This window comes from Miscanthus floridulus, chromosome 6 (genome assembly GCF_019320115.1).
Source record: "Miscanthus floridulus cultivar M001 chromosome 6, ASM1932011v1, whole genome shotgun sequence".
In the NCBI taxonomy this organism is placed as follows: domain Eukaryota; kingdom Viridiplantae; phylum Streptophyta; class Magnoliopsida; order Poales; family Poaceae; genus Miscanthus; species Miscanthus floridulus.
The window spans coordinates 30,228,895-30,249,595 of NC_089585.1; the positions used below are offsets into that span (position 1 = coordinate 30,228,895).

The window sequence follows — 20,701 nt, forward strand, 5'->3', positions numbered from 1 at the left end:
CATGCATATCTAGAGAGAGATTCTATATGTATACATATGTACTTATTTCCATGTGTTGAGAGAGAGAGAAAATTGTATCTAGAGAGACATTCTATGTGTTATCACATGCATATCTAGAGATATATACATATGCACTTATTTCTATGTGTTGAGAGAGAGAGAGAGAAAATTATATCATTCTATGTGTATATATACATATACTTATTTTCATGTTTTTGGATCGAAAGTCTTTTTAATTCGATTCCAAAGCATATACCTTATTATTATTTATCCTTATGAAATATTATGTGTTATTATATTTAATTGGATTTAGTAATTCTATATGTGTTATCACATGTACTTATGTTATGTGCCATAGTAATTCTATCTATGTGTTATCTTGAAGATACAAATGGCTACTCCGGATGATAACTTGAATGATGACATAATGGCGGATATTATCAACGTCGGCACTAATGCAGATGTAGATGACACGAGTCAGTACTTTACTGATTATGAGGATATCCTGAATATCCCGGTGGTTGAAGATCAACAAATTATCACGCAAGAAAATACTGACGAGGTATATTCGATTATCTATCATCTCTTATAGATGCATGAGTACATATATTTGTTGTTAATCATTGTGTTTCTACTCATGTAGCCGGTCTCTGGATCTACATCAACCACCGGCAAGAGTAGAAAAGTTCGAGGGCCAAAAAGCCATTAGAGGGCTGTTTCATAATATCAGAATTCGACACCGACACCGACAAATCATTGGGACCACATGCTCAGACATATGTCAATCAATGTAGGTTCATTATAAGGGATAGGATCCTAGTTAGTGCTCATGAATGAAAGCAGAAGATATCTGCTCCTAATGTTAGTTTTGTATCTGATCGTGACAAGAACCTAGCTTGAAGAGATATCACTTAGCATTTCACATTACAAGCAGATGATGCTTTGAAGGAGCTAGTGAGGGATTGGACAATGAAGAAGATGGCAACATTATTCCAGAGTTGAAAGAAGACATTGTATAAAGTTTATCTTGAAGAATGATATGTCGGATTTCAATGCTAAGGCGTTTGTCAAGTTGGAGTCCCATTGGGATAACTTCGTATAATACAAGACATCTTAAGAGAGTGAGGAACGTATGATGAGGAATCAGCAGAATGCCCGATAGAAATAATACCATCATCGCATGGGATCAGGTGGTTATAGGAGTGCTATTCCCAAGTGGCAGAACCTAGAAGCAGATATTACTGTCAAGGAAATTATACCTAAAACAATAGAAAAGAACTAGCCTCAACGTGCGAAGAATTGGTTCTACGCTCATAGGGGAAGCCTAGACCCAGACACTGGCAAGCTAATTTTCGGCCAAAAAATTGAGAGAGCAACATAGAGACTAGCTCGTGCTAGAGAAGAAGCTGATAGTGGTGTTTTCAAGCCCAATAGAGAGAAGGATGAATTGACATATGCCCTAGAGAATCCCGAACATGGTGGTCAAACAAGAGGCTATGGGGCGGTTTCGTGGCTACAAGCATTCCCAGCAGACAAGGATACCTACAGAAGCCGCTAGAGAAAGAAGGGTGAGGAGGCAGACCGAATCCATGTATTGGAGCAATTTGTTAATGAGTCACGACAAGTATTGCTTGAATCACGTGAACAAGAAAAATCTCTTAAGGCAAGAATGCAGGAGGAGATCAAGAGGCAAGTGCAACTAGCAATGAGTCAAATGCAATCGCAATCAACACCGGGAGTCACCATTAGCCCCGTTGGTTAGATGAAAAACAATTGTGCTTCCACGGAGCTGCCAGTTATTCAAGATGATGCTGGGTTGCGCTTCCCTGTTAATGACATTACTGAGCCTCTAACAACATGTGAGTTGCACATTCCAGATGGTAATAATGCGTCAATCATGGTGGCTGTCGGGGTTGTATCTCCAATAGACCAAACGAAGACACCAAAAATCCATTGATCCGTTATTCAACCTAGATATGCTAGCGTCTCGGTCGATAGAGTGTTCAAAAGTTACAACAATGTTCCTCTTGACATTAAAGGCGGTGATGGGAAGAAAACACTAGGAGAAGCAGAGAAGACATTTATTCAATGGCGCAAACACTTCATCATCATTCCTGGGGCGCCACCGCTTCCCCTACCTCACCCTAGGTACGAATGAAAGTGAATGAAATATTATTTTCCATTAATTTTATATTGGCTTCAAAAATAATTGACTCACAACTTATTTTTGTAGCAGGGTCTCCTCCCAGCCTAGCCTAATAATTCATTCTCCATCTCATCACAGCGTCACAACTTATTTTTGTAGCAGGGTCTCCCCCCAGCCTAGCCCAATAATCTTTTTCTCGTACAGTGGTGTTTGCGGCAGCAACCAGGTAATAACTTATGTGGATACTACATTTGTAAATTTATCATTGCACACATAAGAAGAACTCCTGAAGATATCCTCAGAGTACGTATATATCAATTTTTATTTATTTTTAAATGAATATATATATATATATATATTAATACTTTTCCTTTTATTTCAAATGCAAGACTGAATGGTTGAAACAAATGGTTATGCAAAAAGATCATCTGAAAGCAGTTCAAGAGTCAATAGCAGGATTTCTTCTATGAAAAGTGCTAAATGCCAATAACAAGTTCTACTTTGATCCTAAGGAATAAATAATATAAATTAAATATTTATTGATATCGTTATTTTCGAGAACAAGATTATGAAAGTGTTGTATATATACATATATATATATATATCTATAATATATATAGTTTTATACTTTATTCAAAAATAATAATGCTCGAGATGAGAATTAGATGTAATTATATGCGTGCATGTATTTATATTAGCAGCGTAGAATATGTACATAAAAACATATTATATATTAAACAAATATGTGTAACTGAACTGAAAACAAATTAAACAAAAAAAAAGAAAAAGGAAAGGAACCTTTAGTCCTGGTTAGGGTTACCAACCGGGACTAAAGGGTGCGGCCACATTTGCTCAGCTGGAAGGCCTTTAGTCCCGGTTGGTAACACCAACCGAGACTAAATGTCCCTCTTTAGTCCCGGCTCGATGACCCAGGACTGAAGGTTGCACATTTAGTTCCGGGATCGTTGTCTCGGTGTGGTAACCGGGACTAAAGGCCGTTACCGCCCGGGACAACAAGGCCATCATGTAGTAGTGGTTGTAAATGGCGTACTCATGCCGATCGTACGAATACGATCCTACAAGTCAACCGCCTAGCTCAATTATTGAATCGTGCCTGGCTTGTTCGTGTATTTTTTCTAGCGGCATCGAAGCCCCCGTTTCTACGAAAGATTCCGTTGACTTCAAGGGCTAAAAAACATCGCTTAATTCGAGAGCCAGTGAGCTCAGCATCTAGTTTATGTCATTTCAAATATAACGGCTCCAAATTAGGCCCCGTTCGCTTCCTGAGGATTGGCCGCCGGGAAGAATTCCGGGCCGGATTCATTACTTAATTTATACAGAACTTTTCACATCAGGAATGGTACCTCGCGTCATACCGTCTAAACGAACGGAGCCTTAAGGAGAGAATCGAACTGGATGTGCGTTTATACGTGGGCAGCGCATGCTTTTCAGAATCTACGCAACTAGCGTCCGGACGCCACCCCCTCCCCCGCATGGAACCACGCCCACCCACCCGCACGGAATAGAAGGGAAAATGGAACCCGCGATTCCTCTACTCCACAACGCGCTCATGTCCCCCGTTCCCCAACGCACCCGGTTCCCCCCCCACACCCCTGTCACAACAAAAATATGTAACACTTCAACTATAACATTACAAAAACATATGGAAAAATTATGTAGCGCAACAACGGATAGTAAATACTGCAATATTGAAAAACATGCACTGCAACATTCGAAAACTATCTACTACAACAACTAAAAAATAAGTACTGCAACATCGAAAAAACATTTGCTGCAACATCGAAAAAATATGTGCTGCAACATCGAAAATTATGTGCTACAAAATAAAAAATTATGTACTGCAACATCTCAAACAGCAGTACTGCAACATCGCAAAAACATATGTTGCAACAAACGAAAAATCTCATTGCAACATTTGAAAATCATTTGTTGTAACATCCAAAACACCAATTGCAACATGTGGAGGAGGGAATAGAGACCCAGAGCTCACCAGAACCCTAGCCACAGTCTTGTCCCTCAGATCCAGAGGAAGAGGAGGAGAAGGAGAGGGAGAGCTTATATCCAGACGAGGAGGAGAAGAGCTTAGATCCAGAGAAGGACCACCTACCTCGTCGGAGCCGCCGCCGTTCGTCCTCATCTCCGGTGGGGGAATGGGAGCTGGGTCGCTGGGCAGCACGGAGTCGCACGGAGCTCACAAAGGGAGAGGGAGGGAGGGAGCGCCGGCAGGCAGGGGCGACAACGAGGTGGCGTGCGGCGTTTCCCAGCGAACACGCTGCGTGCGACAACAGAACGGAGAGGACGACGCGAGCGCTGCGGGACTTGGGAGTGAACAGTCAAGAGGATGAGGAGCAGGAGCGGCGTGCGGCGGTCGGTTCGGCGCGGGTGCGTCCGTTCCGTCCGGACGCCCGTCATGTATCGTTATCGTTTCAGAATCTACCGCCTAGCTACTAACAAGGAAGAATGGCTGGTGTCCATGGCTGCAAGGACTTGCATGTCCGAGTCGTGAGCCGTCGCCTCGTGATGGCCTCCAACACCTCCATCGAGCCGCACGTCGTCGCCGTCTCCAACCTCGATCTGCTCCCGCAAACCATCCAGATCGCCATGTTCTGCCTCTACCCCAAGCCTCCAGCCACGGCCATGGCCTTCGACGCCGTTGAGGCCACCTTCGAAGGCTTCGAGGCTGGCTTGCCTTCCTTGCTGAACCACTACTTCCTGCTCGCCGGCCGCATCGCCACCAACCCGAGCTCCGGCCTCCCCGAGGTTCACTGCAGCAACCAAGGCGCGGAGCTCGTGGTCGGGGAAACCGGCGGCGTGGCGCTGGCGAGCCTGAACTACGCCGAGATGAGCGCGTCCTTGAGGAGGATCAGCTGCCGTACGGCGAGGACGTGGCGCTGTCTGTTCAGGTGATGTCGTTCTCGTGCGGCGGCTTCACCGTGGCGTGGTCCACCAACCACCTTCTCGTCGACGGGAGAGCGCTGAGCTCGCTCGTTAGCACGTGGTCAGAGCTCGCCTTGTCGGGGAAGCTCTCCACGGGGTCCCGGCCGAACCTCGACCGCTCCGTGTTCCGGCCTCGCACGGCGCCGTCATACAGCGCCGCCGCGCTCAACGAGGCGTTCACGGCGGTGGACTCCAGGAGCCAGGTCAACGTCCTGACATGCCAGCAGAGCTTCGTCGAGCGCCTGTACTACGTCGACGCGTCCGACATCGCCAGGCTGCGCGAGGAGGCGAGCCGAAACGGCTGGCGCGCGACTCGTGTCCAGGCCATCTCGGCCTACCTCTGGTCTCTGGAAGGCCCTCGCCGGCGTCGTGGGCGCGGCCATTCAGGCATCGAACAGAAGTGAGGAATATTTTTCAAAACGTCGCCTCTTCCTTGGGAAGGAGCGGCTAGGTGAGCTCGTTGAATCCTTACGTCCCGGTCCTCACCGCGCGGCGGCAACGGGGTGTGACAATTGGTATCGGAGACAACTTTCCTCGGCGTAGGTGGTGGGCAGCATCTGCTCCTGCTCCGACGCTAGTTATCTGATTCTTCTTCACGGCGGCGCAACCTGGTGCGGCAGCGGCGGATCTCCCCGATCCGGTGCAGCGGCTCCTTCGATCCGGTGCGGGTTGACTGGTGGCGCGCGGCGGCGGAGTACATCGAGTGGAATCCGGCGGCGTAAGGCGGCGGTAGACCACATCGTTCGAGGATTCCGGCGTTGGCGGCGGTAACTTCGCGATCTACGGAGCTTGTGGTGCGTGGCGGCGCAGTACGACGGCTCCGGTGGCGTTTGGCGGCACTTTCCAGAATCCTTCTCGATCCGAGTCGTGGGGGCGTAGCCGAAGCGTAGTGGCGTTGGTGGGGAAGCTCCTTCGGTGGTGACTGCAGCTTTCGTCAGCGCACGACAGTGGCGGCTCCAGCAAGCGCAAGACGACGGCAGTCTCAAGTCTTCTTCCGTTGATTCCCTACGGCAAGGTTCGTGAGACACGTATCCTCGGCATGGGTGTGGTTGACGCAAGCTTTGAGGTGATCGGTGCGATGCTGGTGCACCCTGATGGACAGATGTCGAGGCTGCAGGCAAGTCAGGGTCAACCACAGCATCAAGTTGCAGTGCTCAGTCTAACGTCCAATCTTGTGGACCATGTTCATCTTGCTCGTGATTTATCGTTTGCTTCAATGGTGCCTGAGGTGACTGCCTGCATGGTGTTCGATGATATGCCTCTTAGGGACAATGATGCAACAGATGTGGTATGGGATGAGGAAATTCAACATATGTTTGACCAGCATGGTTTACTGAAGGAGCTAGCTCATTCCATAGAGCACATGAGTGGCGACGAGAACACACCAGGTGCTGAGCTTGTCATCAGCCAGGTGGTGTGGGATGAGGAGTTGCTACAAGCAGAGCTATTCGATGGAATGCATTGCACGGATGTTATTTGGGATGAGGAGCCACATCATGGCTTTGGTTCACATGGCCTATTGCAGCAGCATGCTGAAGCAATGGATGACCAGATGCAGGGCAAGCAAGAGGTGTCCATGGAAATACTTTGTGAGAGCGTATTATGGGATGCAATACCAGCTGACATTGACACGCACCATGGTTTGCTGCAACAATTTGCTCACAGTGGAGATTACTTTGGTGAGATGAGGAAATAAGTACTGAACCAGTTGTTGATGACTTGATCACTTGTGTTAATGTCCCTATTTCTGTATTGGAGCTTAGCGTCGATTCTATGCATGATGTGTTCGTTGAAAGGCATCTTGAGAATAAAGCTGCAGTACTGACCAAGCAGGTCGAGTTCATGGATCCAGTGACATCAAAGGGAGCTTCACATATGATGTTGGATGAAATGCAAAATATGCCTGTTGTCTGGGATGATGAGTTGCTGCATGGGCTTGGCTCACATAAGGGCCTATTGCAGAAACTAGCTGCTGATGGAGAGTTTCTACATGGTGCAGAACGAAACCTTCTCGATGATGAAATGCTTGTCTATGATGGTGGCTTGGCTTCAGCTATTAATCCTGGTATTGGTGCTGCACATCTTGAGTTTGAGAAAATGCTTGGGCTTGATTTGGTGAATGTTGATTTTGGAATGGTGCTGCCCTCCACAGGATGTGTGGTAGATCACTCCACCATCACTATAGTGCTCTATCTATAATTGGTGCAAGCAGCAATCAATCCAGGCCTATCGGACCAAAGATTAGTTATGCATAGCAATCTGTTGGAGAAATCTGTATGGGAGTTAAATATTAAGCAGGGACAGAAAGGCACCAATTTTTCTAACCAAGAGTTGAATTACGACAGTGAGAAGTTGGTCATCTGGGAACAAATGCAAGGATATGATGAACTGACACCCTGGAGGCTCAATGCCTTAAGCCCTCGACATTACAATACTGAAATTGCTTGCAGTCGGTTCAGTCCATGGAGCAAACATACTCCTGCCCATAAGCAGCAGCAACTTGAGATATATAGGATGCTTGACAAACAATGGGATCCAGGAATTCATAGACCTGTGCTCATTCACACAAAATCACTGCTGATTATTGGCTCATTCTGGAGGTATACTAGTCACCTCGTGGATAAGGCTACCAGGGGAACTTCTAGTTATCATAACTTTGTGAGGGCTGTAACATAATTGTGTGACATAGATAACATGGGAAAGATGGAGTTCACCTTCTTATTTGATAGTTATCTGATTGATCTTCAACACAAGAAGACACATGTTTCTTTTCGGCAGTGGGATCCAGGCATCATACAATGGACTGGGCATGAATATAATTGCTGCAATGGAAGTTTTTCATGGATTGAAAACTTTGATGTTTTGTGCAAACAATTCTTGAACACCGCAGCTTGGGGACAAGCTGTGTTTTGCGGCGGGGGTAATGTCATACCCAGCAATACCAGGGATTATGCCCAAGTGGAACACTGGGCTGGCAAGCCCATTTGCCGCTGTCACAGCCCAAGTGTCGGTTCAAGACTAAGTCTACAAAACAACAGCCACACACATCATCAGGCATCGAACAGAAGTGAGGAATATTTTCCAAAACGTCGTCCTCTTCCTTGGGAAGGAGCGGCTAGGTGAGCTCATCGAATCCTCACGTCCTGGTCCTCACCGCCGGCGGCAACGGGGTGTCACAGTCTGCTATCGATAGGACTAGAAAGCCAGGCGCGGCCTTGCCGCGCCAAGCCAAATTGGCCCACTTTTGATCGGCCGACATATAAGCTCTTTTTTAATGATATATATTTGCGTTATTTCTATGGTTAATGTTAATTAGTGAGTATATAAGTAAAATTTCTATACCGTATTGGATTACAGTGTTTGAAGCACATAATAAACAGAAATAATCACAAGGGTACAATTTCTCTGTCATGGTCGGGCGTCAGTACTCTAGGCATCGCAGGGCAGAGACGTCCGCCGCGACGCGGAACGCGTGGAGCGTGCTCTGGGCTCGCACGCGACAGACCAGGACTCGGCCACCGCATGTGGCTAGGAAGGAAATTAGAAGTAGCTTTTTATTATTAGCTTTCTATTTGTAGTCCCTTAATTCTAGGAGTCTTAGAGTCCAGTTGGTTCAGGCCTTTGGCCTCATATATATTGTAACCGTACGTTGGTTTTGAAAAGGAAGGAAAATACAATATCAATCTAATCTCTCTCTCTTCTTCAACTAAGCCTGCGGCTAGAGTTTAACCTCGTCGGAGAGGACGACGGACCGAGGCTACGAGCTACGTAGCCAAGGGCCAGCTATCCGAGGGTTTGACGCCCTTGACAACTTGGTATCCGGTTCCAGACGATCCTCGCCGCGCCGCTCCGTCTCACCACCGCACGCTCCGGCATCTCTCATAGTCAATTATGTGCAAAAGATTAAGCTTTTTTAAAAATAAAATATTAAGCGTTCAGTTCACGCTTTCCTTCTCAAAATAGTGCTCCCTGGGGTGCCGATCGAACAGAGTTCAAAGCAGCACAGTAGTCGTTGTTCCTAAAATGTGATTCTTGAGATGAGTATGTAGCTTAGTAATATCTAGTGTTAGTTTTGTATCTGCCCAACTTTGCAACATATAAATAATAAGTGATATTTCTAATATTTAATTAGGAGAATTACAAAGTGATGTAGTTTACTTGTTTATTTCATCTGCTTTGATCAATCAGAACATTGTCAATCGCTATAATGAATTCACAGTATATTGAAGAGGTAGTATATATATTCACATTGCGGATATGTAGATTGAAAGTTGAAGGAGCTTTACATGAAATAAAACGGAACAGGCCAATTCACATATGGGAAATGCTTCGTTTGAGCGAGCTTTTTATCTAAACTCCAGAAGACCCGTAAAAATGAGCAGCATATGATTTAACAATATATTGAAACAACAAACACTGTAAATCAGGCTGGACCAATGATCGGAGGACTGAAGTATTGAAGTAATTTGGCAGCCTTCTTACCTGAACAATACTGAGGGTTGCGGAGGTAACAGGGTCTGAAAAATCACCACCAGGAGGAGAGACGGCTCCAACAATTGTGACACTGCCAGTCCGGTCTGGACTTCCCAGGCATTTCACCGTACCAGCGCGTTCATAAAAGGATGCCAAACGTGCAGCCAAGTAAGCTAGGTAACCACTATCAGCAGGCATTTCAGCCTGGACCAAACAAAGTGCACCATTAGTTGTGAAGTCACATAGACAGAATGTGAAAAATGATCAACACAACAAAACAGAAGTGCAAAGTATTTCATATTATCTCAGAGCTCAAACTGCTTTACTAGTGTTATAGGCCTGTTTGCAACTTAAACGTAGGCCCATCCGAGTCATTCATTTCTCTTAATCATCAGTACCACTATGTAAGCTTATAAATCACAAATTAATGGCATAATATTTACATAATTATGTAGTGACGTTCCTAAATATAAGTTTATGAGTCAACCTCAGTACGTGGCCAAATGATGGTACCAGAAATGGGACATCATACCAAATTGTGATAGCAGATTCAGGTAGCGACAGAAATCATGGTAATTGACAAATACTCCCTCCGTTCCAGATTATACGATGTTTTGGCTTTTCTAGATACATGATTTTACTATGTATCTAGACATATTGTATATCTAAGTGCATAGCAAAATCTACATATCTAGAAAAGCCAAAACGCCTTCTAATTTGGAATGGAGGGAATAATATGCAATGAGAGAAAAACCAACATCACTAAAAGATCATGTTGGCATTACACCTGATGAACCAGACTAATTTTTGTAAAAAAAACGTTCAATATAATATGTTATTTACTTATTTTAAAAGACGCCAATTTGAGGACATAAGATGAGTAACATACCAAACGCCATGAGATCTCACACAATGCCTCAGCCCATCGGGAGGTGGAGTCAGCCATCATACTGACGCTGTAGCCCATATCACGGAAATACTCAGCAATTGTAATTCCTGAGGGGAAAAAGGTACAATTATGATTGTTAACAGAAACTCTGCACTAAACAGCGACAAGCAAAGATACAGCTGACAGACTAACAGAGGCACCCATCAAGACTGTCTCCTAGTCCTAACCATGTAATATTTCAATTTTGGTAATACATGCACATGGATAGGTTGCTGTGAAATATTTCTGATATTGATATATTCCCTACCACAGCACTAAGTTTCAGACTTGATATCTGTGGCTACATGGCCAAAGGTAAATATCAAGGCAACAGGGTTTTACTTGTATAAATGGAGGCTTCGTTGAGGTTCGGTTACTTGGCCGGCGGTATCAGGTGTCTTATCGTTCGTGTTGCTCTAGTGTGAGTCCGACAGCGAGCTCCTCACGCCACCGACATGGGTGATGATGGTCTTGTACCAGTGGATCGAGTCGCCGGACATTCGCTCTCCTGTGTTGCCGGTGTTGCGTGCGTGCTCGGGGTTTCGGAAGTCGGGAGGACTGATGATTCGTCCTGGTGCTTCTTGGCCATAGTCTTTGTGTCGTTTTTGGAGGCCTTAGTTGTCTGCACATTTATGACCCCATTTAGAAAGCAAACCTCTCCTAACCATTCTTCTTCAAAGAGACAAACGCAGTTGACAAAGGAAATACAAGTTGAGACTTGAGAGTGTGGCAGACGATGCCCACCTGAGTTCTACATTCTACTATGGAGTGAAATAAAAAGTAATTCAGTTATCACTTATCACTCTGGCGACAATGTTGGCTTGTGATTGAATATCAGTATAAGCAATGTGAATGTGTGTGTTTACCTCATATACAAGGGCATAGAGTGGACGGGTGTATAGCTGCATATAAATTGGACAATAACCCTGTAAAACAAAGAACAAAATTGGTTTATAAGAAGTAGAACTTTATGAACAGATGAGCTCAATGTTGTCGTTGAAGCAGGATCTCAGGCTGAATTCGTAAGATGTTCATCATCAGCATTTCATCGAACACTATGAGGGCGTCCATGGAACATGCCCGGCCTGGCCCGCATTCAATAAGGCACAACAAATTTAAGGTCGGGCCTGCATAACCCGATTATTAATTCCTTGGCCCTAAAAATAGTTTCGCTTTTTTTCTTGGCCTCTTTAGTTTTGAAACTTACAAATTTTGCCCAAAATCCAACTTTTGTTCCTTATTTAGCCCTTCCGTTAGATTTAGCCAATGGTGTTAAGTAGTGCGTGAATTAACGCTTTTACCCCTGGGCAAGATAAGCAAAGTTAAGTTCTGTTGAAAACTTTAACGGAAATGCTATGTACAGAGCATTCGTCCGTCTAAACGTCACTTCATGGGCCTCCATACCAGCCCATAAACCTCTACTCTGCATCCGCTCGTTTTTTTATTACAGTATCTGCGTCTGTCTCTTCCGTTACGCCAGTTAGATAAGGAAAGGAGAAGGAGACGAGAGACCTGCTCCGCACGTCGATGGTGACCCCGCCTACTCCTGCTCCATCGGCCGCCCCGCTGCTCCTACTTTGCGGCCCGCTCCATCGTCGACGGTCACCCCACACTGCTCCTTCCCTTGCTCCACCATGCCGCCCCGCTGCTTCCTCCTACTGCTTTTGTTCTGTGGCCTGCTTCGCCTGACGGCACGGGCTCCCTCAACCGTCGGCTAGCCACTGGGGCCGCTGCGTAAGGAAAAGCGTTGGGCCCTGGCGCGGAAGCCCTCCGGGCTCGCCTCCTGCTATGGCTGCGGCGCCCCGATGCAGACAACGGAGGAGGCCGCACCGAGATACGGTGTTGTCGATGTTTCACCACCGATAGCCTACCACGGGGGTACCGATGCAGTTTGTTCGGGCTTCAGCGTATGCAGAACTCGACGGTAAACGCAAGAGACAGTCGATTTATCCTGGTTCGGGCCCTCGACCGTGATCGAGTAATAGTCCTACGTCCAGTCAGCGTTAGCCTTTGCGTTGGATTGATTGTAAAGTGTTGTGTTGCGTTATATGTCGTCTCTCCAGGAACTCTGCCCTCTTTTATATAGTCAGAAGGCTAGAGTCCTAGTCAGTTTACAATGAGGTTCCTAATAGGATTACAGAATAATATTACTACTAAGATTACAGGGAAAGAAATCCTAGTTAGACTAGATCTTCTCCCTTCCTTGCGGGGTATCCCGTGGGTCCGTATCGACAAGCCCCTGAGCACTTCATGGTTGATCTCTGGAAGCCTCATCTTGTTCCTTCAGGTTTTGCCGAGCAGGAACAAGCGTCGTCCGAGTACTTTCTTGAGTGAAACCATATAGCGCTTCTTGGGATCTTCGAGTGGTATGTGCTTTTTTGAAAAAAGTACATCCGTCTGGGTGTAGCTCTCGAGCCTCTTGCTATTTGGAACAAGCAGCTAGAGGGTCTTACCTTGAAATTGTTTTGATTCTTCGTCGAAGGGCTCCCGAGCATATACACGGGTTTTTTATCAAAAAGAACTCGGATATAGCTTGGTCCGAGTTCTTTTTGTCGTGAGTCCTTGAATTGGTTTGTCTTGAAAAAGTCTTCTTGGTGACGTATGCTTTTTCGAAGAAAAAAGTGCACTCACTGAGTGTAGCCCCTGAGCCTCTTGCTATTTGGAACAAAAAGTTGGAGGATCTTGAATCTTATGTCGTTTGAAAACTGCTGTCTTAAAGAAGTCTTCTGAGTGATGTGTGCTTTTTTTTGAAAAAAGTGCACTCACTGAGTGTAGCCCCCGAGCCTCTTGCTATTTGGAACAAAGAGTTGGAGGGTCTTGAATCTGAGTTGTTCAAAGAACTGAAAACCTCTCCTGTTGCAGCCCACGAGCATATATCCGGGTTCTTTTAGAAAGAACTCAGACGCAGGGTCTTGGCATATTCTCTGGTAGTCTGTTGTTGTCAGATGTAGTTGTATGGTGGTGGCTGAGTGTAAATGCTGTTTGTTCATGAGTTGTACAGTGTTGGTATATCCTTTCGAATATGCTTGTCCTTGAGTACTGTTCCTTCACGTCTGAGTCCTCTTTCATTGAATTCTATCTTTTCACTGTGTCCTTTGTTAGGTTTGTTTCGTTGGTGCTCCCGGTCCATGTGCACCGCTTCTTTGGTCTATAAATACCCTCCTGGTGTGATGTTTTGATTCATCGAGCATTTTGTTGTGTGGTCTGAAATCTCCATAGTCATGAATATGATAGTTTCTGAAGTAGAGCAGCCCTCGGGCGTATCTTGTAGTTCTTGTATATCTTGTCGTAGCTAGAGGGAGTCATGTGATAGAGATTAGAGGTAGACTAATCTCGCAGCGGCATTGTACCAGGAGGTACGTGGCGGTAGTTGGAGGAAGTCTTGTGATGCGGGATACGTTCCTTCATCCAGTAGTTCTAGGTAGATCCCCCTTGCTTGCCCTACGACTGTCCGGTGCAGATCAACGTCTGATCCGGTATCACATCGGACTTGGGTAGACAGATGCCTGCTAGGCTTCCCTGTTCCATGTTGTCCCGCTGTGCTGCTGACTTCTGCCTCGGATGTACTGCGTCCGTCCTTTGAAGAAAACAGTGTAGCCGAGTGCGGTTTGTTCTTTCGAGTAGCAATTTAGAACACATAGTCGTTCCAGAGCCTAGTTGTGTCTGGGTTTCTTTTTGCTATCTTGCTCGTCGTAGTACCGAGTTCGTTGGGTCTTGTAAGATGTGTAATCTTATAATTTTTGAAGCCATTTATAATGGAAAGAATCTTGTCTTCTGGGTTGTCATTCTTTTTTTCTGCTGATGTCCTAGTTGTTTGTGAGATTCCTGAGTTCTTTTTATAAGAACTGAGTTCTTGTGTTCCTTGTGAGGTAACCCTTCATTGCTTCATTATTGATGAGTTCTTTTTGTAGCAATATGTTAACTCTGCCTTGGTGCTGGATTGATAAGTCTGAAATCTACCCGTCGAACTGTACCTTTGTGTAGAAGTCTGCCATCCGTCATTTCAGCTTTGTCAGTTGTGTTGGGAAATGAACCGTTGCGTTCTCATGCTGTGTTTAAACAGGCCTAGTGGGCCGCATTTTTATTGCTATAAAAATCTATTTAAAGGTCTTCTTTCTTCTTTTTCTTTGCTGCCCTGCTTTTGCCTTGAAACCCTAGTCCTCACTCCATCGTCGCCATTGTCGTTGTCATCTGAGCGCCGTCACCAGACCATCATCGTTTCTTAGTGCCTTATTGCTTTCGCTGGTATTTGGGTAGGAAGAAATCAGCGAGCAAGTCCTAGGCAACCTTTGTAGACAAGGAGGCATCACTTTTTGTGATTGAAAATCAAGAATTCATGGCCATGAGGGCTGCTCAGAAGGTCTGGCTGGCTTTGACTATGACTGAGGATCAGTTGCACGAGCTTGTCAGTGATTGCCTGATCCAGGACCAGGAGATTGCTGAGTGGAGAGCTCTAGGCCAGCATTGGGTCCCAACTCTAGCCCCTAGTGAGATTGTTCTTCTTGTCTCCTTTATCCATGCTGGACTCTACCTTCCTGCCTCTGCTTTTCTTCATCGCTTTCTCAATTATTTTGGGATTAGCTTGAACCATCTTACTCCCAATGTTGTCCTTCATCTTTCTATTTTTGTTCATCTTTGTGAAACTTTTCTTGGAATTCCTCCTTCTCTTTCTCTCTTTTGTTACTTCTTCCGTCTAAAGCCCCAACCCCGCAGCGATGACACCCATGTTCTTGGTGGCTACGGGATTCAGTTTTGTTAGGGTCATAAGGGTAGATTCTTTGATTGTGACTTGGTTGATTCTGTGAGGGATTGGCGTGCCGACTGGTTTTATGTCGCCAATATGATTCCTCCTCTTGCTGTCCATTCTGGTTCTGGTCCCATGGTTAATGACCGATGGGAAAAGAATCCCCTAATGGTGGATGAGCTCTAGGCGATCAAGCCATTTCTTGAGAGGATATGCGCTTTGAAACAGCAAGGCTTGACCGGCTTCGGTATCATTTCTAGTTTTCTTCGCCACCGTGTTCAACCTCTGAAGGAGCAAGAGAACTACGGTTTTGAATACTCTGGAGCAGAGGACCCTTCTCGTATGGTCCCTGCCCTTGAGTTGACTGGTGAGGAGGTGCTCGAGCGCCTTCAGAAGATATTGAAGGGAGTAAACGTCATCCCGCATATTGTCCCTAAGTATTATGCTAACAACCCGCCTCCTGCTGTGAGTTGTTTTTTCTTATGCTGGTACTTTTCGTATTTCCTTTGTTGTCTCCACTTTTCGCTTAATCTTTCTTGTCTGGTTGTTTTACTCTTTTATAGGAATTGGGGCATAACTTCATTGATCCGATCCCCCTTGATGACTGCCCTGCCATTGTGGAGTTTGGGGAGAATCTTGCTGGGGCAACTTTAACCAGTAAGTTTCAAACCATCACGATGTTTCCTGGTGTTTCTTCCGTAGTTCTTGACACATATGTAGAGTATGTTCCTCGTCTAGTTCCTCGAGCTCCTCATAGTGTCGAAAAAGGGGGCGAGTGGATTGTTCTTCTTCTGATTTGTCTACCACCAAGAAGTCTCACCAATCGAGTACTCGTCCAGGTACTCAAGTTATAGGTAGCGTGCTCCTAGGTGAGCATATTAATATGTTTTGTCTTTTTATTGTTTGTTTTTGCCTCTAACCGAGTACTTTTCGTCTTTTTCAGTTGGCGCTGTGGTTGCCATGTTTGAGAGTGAGGAAGATGAGGATGATGATGCGGCCCTTATTACGCGTCGGTGAGTTGTTTTCTTGTTTTTCTACTGTTGAACACTTCTTTTTGTTCTGACTTTGACCTTGTTCTCTTGTAGTAAGCGGTCGTCGACCTCGAGTTCTTCTAGAGCTCCGGTACCGACCACGCCACTCCTGTTGCAAGGTGGTGGTGATATTTTTGTTGCTATAGTTCCCCCTCTAAGGTCTTCTATTAGTCTTGGGGGTTTTATGAAGAAGAAGATAGATAAGTGAGTGAATCATGGTTATGTTTCTTTGCTTCTGTTTTCCTCTTCTCTGATTCATATTCTTATCATCGATTTTCCTTATCATCTTGCAGGCCCTCGCCTTCCCTTAACCCTCAATTGACTTCTTGTCAGTCCTTTGGTGCGCCCCTGTGTTCTGAGTCTCGGGACTCGGAATGTGTGGTCGGCGAGGCGACTGTGAGGGTGACAGGGTTCTCTGGTGATCCCGTAGCTGCTGATTTGTTGGCTCCTGAGGTGACCATGGTTGTGGCAATGGAGCCATCTAAGGAGGTAGCCGAGGCTTCCCAGGGTACGGCCCTGGTCTTGTCTTCTTTGCCTCGGCTGGCTTCTCCCTCTACTCCTCTTCCTAGTGGCGTTCAGCGTTTCGATGATGATGTGGTGCAACAGTTCGATGCCACTCATCGGTTGTCAGAGCTGACCGCTGCCTAGGGAAACTTCGCGAGTTTTTTTGGGGAAAAACTCCAGGTAAGTTTTTTCTGAAGTTATTTCTTTGGATGTTCGTCTTTCTTTCATTCTTATGTCTTGTTTTTCTCTCTCTCTTTTGCTCAGTCTTTTTCTCAGGATCATACCGGCTTCTTTTTCTCATCTAAAACTGAGAAAAAGTTGTCTTCTGAGGTTAGTGCCCTAAAAATGGAGCTTGACCTTTGTCGGGCTGAGATGGAGACCGAGCGTCAAACGCACCAAGGGGAGGAACAGGCTCTCCATGCCCGGGTGGTTGAGGCAGAAAAGCAGAGGGATGCAGTTGTCCAGGAGGCCTTGAAGAATGTGGAGGCCATGAAGAATGAGTGCAATGGTATTGCGGGTTCTTTTTGTTTCCTCTTGTATTTAAATTTCCCTTTCTGCTGACTTGTTTTTTGTGCCTGGTCTAGCTCTCTGAGTTGAAAAGCAGAAGCTCTCGGAGGGTATTGAGGAAATGAATACACTTGCTCGCAATAGTCACAACAGGGCTAAAGAGGTAATTACTCGTGCTGAAGAAGAACTCACGCTTGCCAAGTTGATTAGGCGTGGAGCTAACAGGGATCTTGTATAGGTCCAAAAAATGGTTGAAGTCTTGACTGGTAAGTTGGCGATGGCTACTGAGAACTGGAATGCTTTGTGGAAATCATTTTGGTCAGTAGCCGATCTTCTCCGGACTCCATCGGATGATGGTTAATCTTGGGCTTAGTTTATTCCCCAAGTTTTGACCCATTTCTAGGAGTTCGTGAAGAGGTGTGTCCAACTATGTACCAGAAATGTTCTTGCCCAGGTCCAGGTTCTTGCTCCGAAGATGCCTTTGTCCAAGATTGTAGAGGAAGCCAAGAGTCAAGAATATCTGGATGCCGTTGAAAAGATAGAGCCTGAGGTAGAAGATTTGGCCAGGAGGATTGTAGATAATCTTAATATTGATATTTCTTCTCCTGATGACGATGCTTGGTGTATTTGACCTTTGTACTCCAGCCTCTGTAATAGGATATTATACTTCTTTTTGAATGAAGATCCTTTATTTTTCGTTGATGTCTTCTTTGCCTAGATATCTTTGATTTTGTCAAGTGCTTGTCATGCTTTCGTCTGCGCCGTGTAAACAACTCGGTATTTATAGATCATTGTCTTGACAAACTTTCTTGATTTGTCGAGTGCTTGTCTGGCTTTCGTCTGCGCCATGTAAACAACTCGGTATTTATAGATCGTTGTCTTGACAAACTTTCTTGATTTGTCGAGTGCTTGTCTGGCTGTCGTGTAAACAACTCGGGGTAAGTAGATCTTTGTCTTTACAACCTTTTCATTCTTGTTAGTACTAAAAAGACTTAGGACCAACGATCTCAAGCATCTTCAGCTTCTTCTTTTTAGCTTTTTGCTTAACTCGAGATGTGGCCAGCATCTGGCTCTTTACCTGGTTGTAAAAACATCTTAGGATCGGTTCAGGTGTTAGCTTATTAGCTATCCTCATCGGCGGACTCAAGCATCTTTTCATCTCTTTTGCTCTCAGCCGGTATGCTCAGGCATAATTTTAGTCATTTTGCTTTTTGGATCGGGTGTTAGCTTATTAGCTACCCTCATCGGCGGGCTCAAGCATCTTTTTAGCTTTTTTGCTCTCAACCGGTATGCTCAGGCATAATTTCAGCCATTTTGCTTTTTTGATCGGGTGTTAGCTTATTAGCTACCCTCATCGGCGGGCTCAAGCATCTTTTCAGCTTTTTTGCTCTCAGCCGGTATGCTCAGGTGTAATTTCAGCTATTTTGCTTTTTGAATCGGGTGTTAGCTTATTAGCTACCCTCATCGGCAGGCTCAAGCATCTTTTCAGCTTTTTTGCTCTCAGCCGGTGTGTTTAGTGAAAACAACTCAGGAAAAGTCATAATAATACATCTGTTTGTCGAGGAACACCAACTTTATTGATCATGAACGTTTACATGCTTAGTGAAAACAACTGGGGGAAAGCCATAATAAAACATATGTTGTCGAGGAACACCATCTTTATTGATCGTGAACGTTGATCTCTTGTGGCTTGTATATATGTTCTTCCTTGCGTTGTTTTTATGTGTAGAATCTTCTTAGTTGGCTGATGTGCCATGTATTGTTGACTTCTTTTCCATCTTCAGTTATCAACTTGTACGTGCCTGGTCTGGTGACTTTTGTGACAATAAAAGGACCTTCCCATGGACTGAGTAGTTTATAGCGTCCGTCAGTTTTTTGTATTCTTCTTAGTACTAGATCTCTGATTTGGAGTGATCGAGGTTGGGTATTCTTGTTTTAGTGGCGTCTTAAACCTTGGAGGTATCTGGCTGATTAAAGGGTAGCATTTACTCTGACTTCTTCCATACTATCGAGTTCTAATCTCCGAATGTGTTCTGCTTCTCCTTCGTCATATTGTTCTATCATTGGTGATGTCTAGATCAAGTCAGCAGGTAGTACTGCTTCTGATCCATAAATAAGGAAGAAAGGTGAGTATCCGGTGGCTCTGCTTATTTGAATCCGTAGCCCCCATACTGCTCTGGGTAATTCTTCAATCCATTTGGATCCATAGTCCACTAGTTCTTCGTACAATCTTGGTTTTAATCCTGCTAGTATGAGTCTATTAGCCCTTTCTACCTGTCCGTTAGCTTCTGGATGTGCGACTGATGCGTAATCTATGCTGAAACCGCAATCCCATGCCCAACTTTGGAATTATGTAGCTATAAAGGGAGAACCCAAATCTATGATGATTCGATTGGGCATGCCAAAGCGGTGCATAATGTCTTGGATGAACTTGACTGCTTTGGTTGTGATGTATTTTGCGAGTGGTTTGTATTCAATCCACTTGGTGAACTTGTCAATTGCTACAAAGATGTACTCGAAACCACCCTTTGCTTTCTTGAGAGGTCCTACTTGATCTAGCCCTCAGTAGGAGAAAGGCCAAGCGGGAGGGATGTAGATCAGATTGTGAGCTAGTACATGAGCTTGTCTTGTGAACATTTGATAACCTTTGCATTTTCTGACGAGTTCTTCTACGTCTTTCAAAGCGGTTGGCCAGTAGAATCCGGTTCGGAATGCTTTGCCGACTAGTGTTCTTGAAGCGGCATGATTTCCACAGCAACCTGAGTGTATTTCTTCTAAGATGTCTTTGTCTTTTTTGAACGAGACACATTTTAGGAGTACTCCTGATGATGCGGCTCTTTTGTACAGCTTGTCCCCTACTAGGACGTAGTTCTTGCTTCTGCGAACAACTTGGGTAGCCTCCGCTTTATCTATTGGCAACTTATTCTCTTTGATGTAATCGATAAAACCCTAGGTCCATGAGGTGGTGATTACCAAAATCTGGGAGCCTTTAGCTAGGAGTTCAGGGGTTATCTTACCAGGTTGTTTGATAGAGGGAGCTGATAACTCTTCTATGAATACACCGGGTGGTACCTTTGCCCTGTCAGACCCAAGCTTGGCGAGGACGTCTGCTGCAATATTAGAGTCGCACAGGACATGTCGAATTTCCAATCCTTGAAAATGTTTTTCTAGTTTTCATATTTTAGTACAGTAAACGCCCATGTTTTCTTTGGTGCAGTCCCAATCTTTGTTGACTTGGTTGACAACTACCGCCGAATCGCCATATATGAGTAATTGCTTGATTCCAAGGGTAATTGCCACTCGGAGTCCGTGGATGAGGGCTTTGTATTCTGCTTCATTGTTTGTAGCTTGCCATAATATCTGAAGGACATACTTGAGTTGCTTTCTGTCTGGAGAGATAAAGAGAACGC

The 20,701-nt window shown here is 45.1% G+C and overlaps 1 pseudogene; it reads left to right on the top strand.

Annotated features, from left to right (window-relative positions):
* The first annotated feature begins 4,215 nt into the window (after window positions 1-4,215).
* Window positions 4,216-8,474, top strand: LOC136457993 (coniferyl alcohol acyltransferase-like; annotated as a pseudogene).
* The last annotated feature ends 12,227 nt before the right edge of the window (window positions 8,475-20,701 follow it).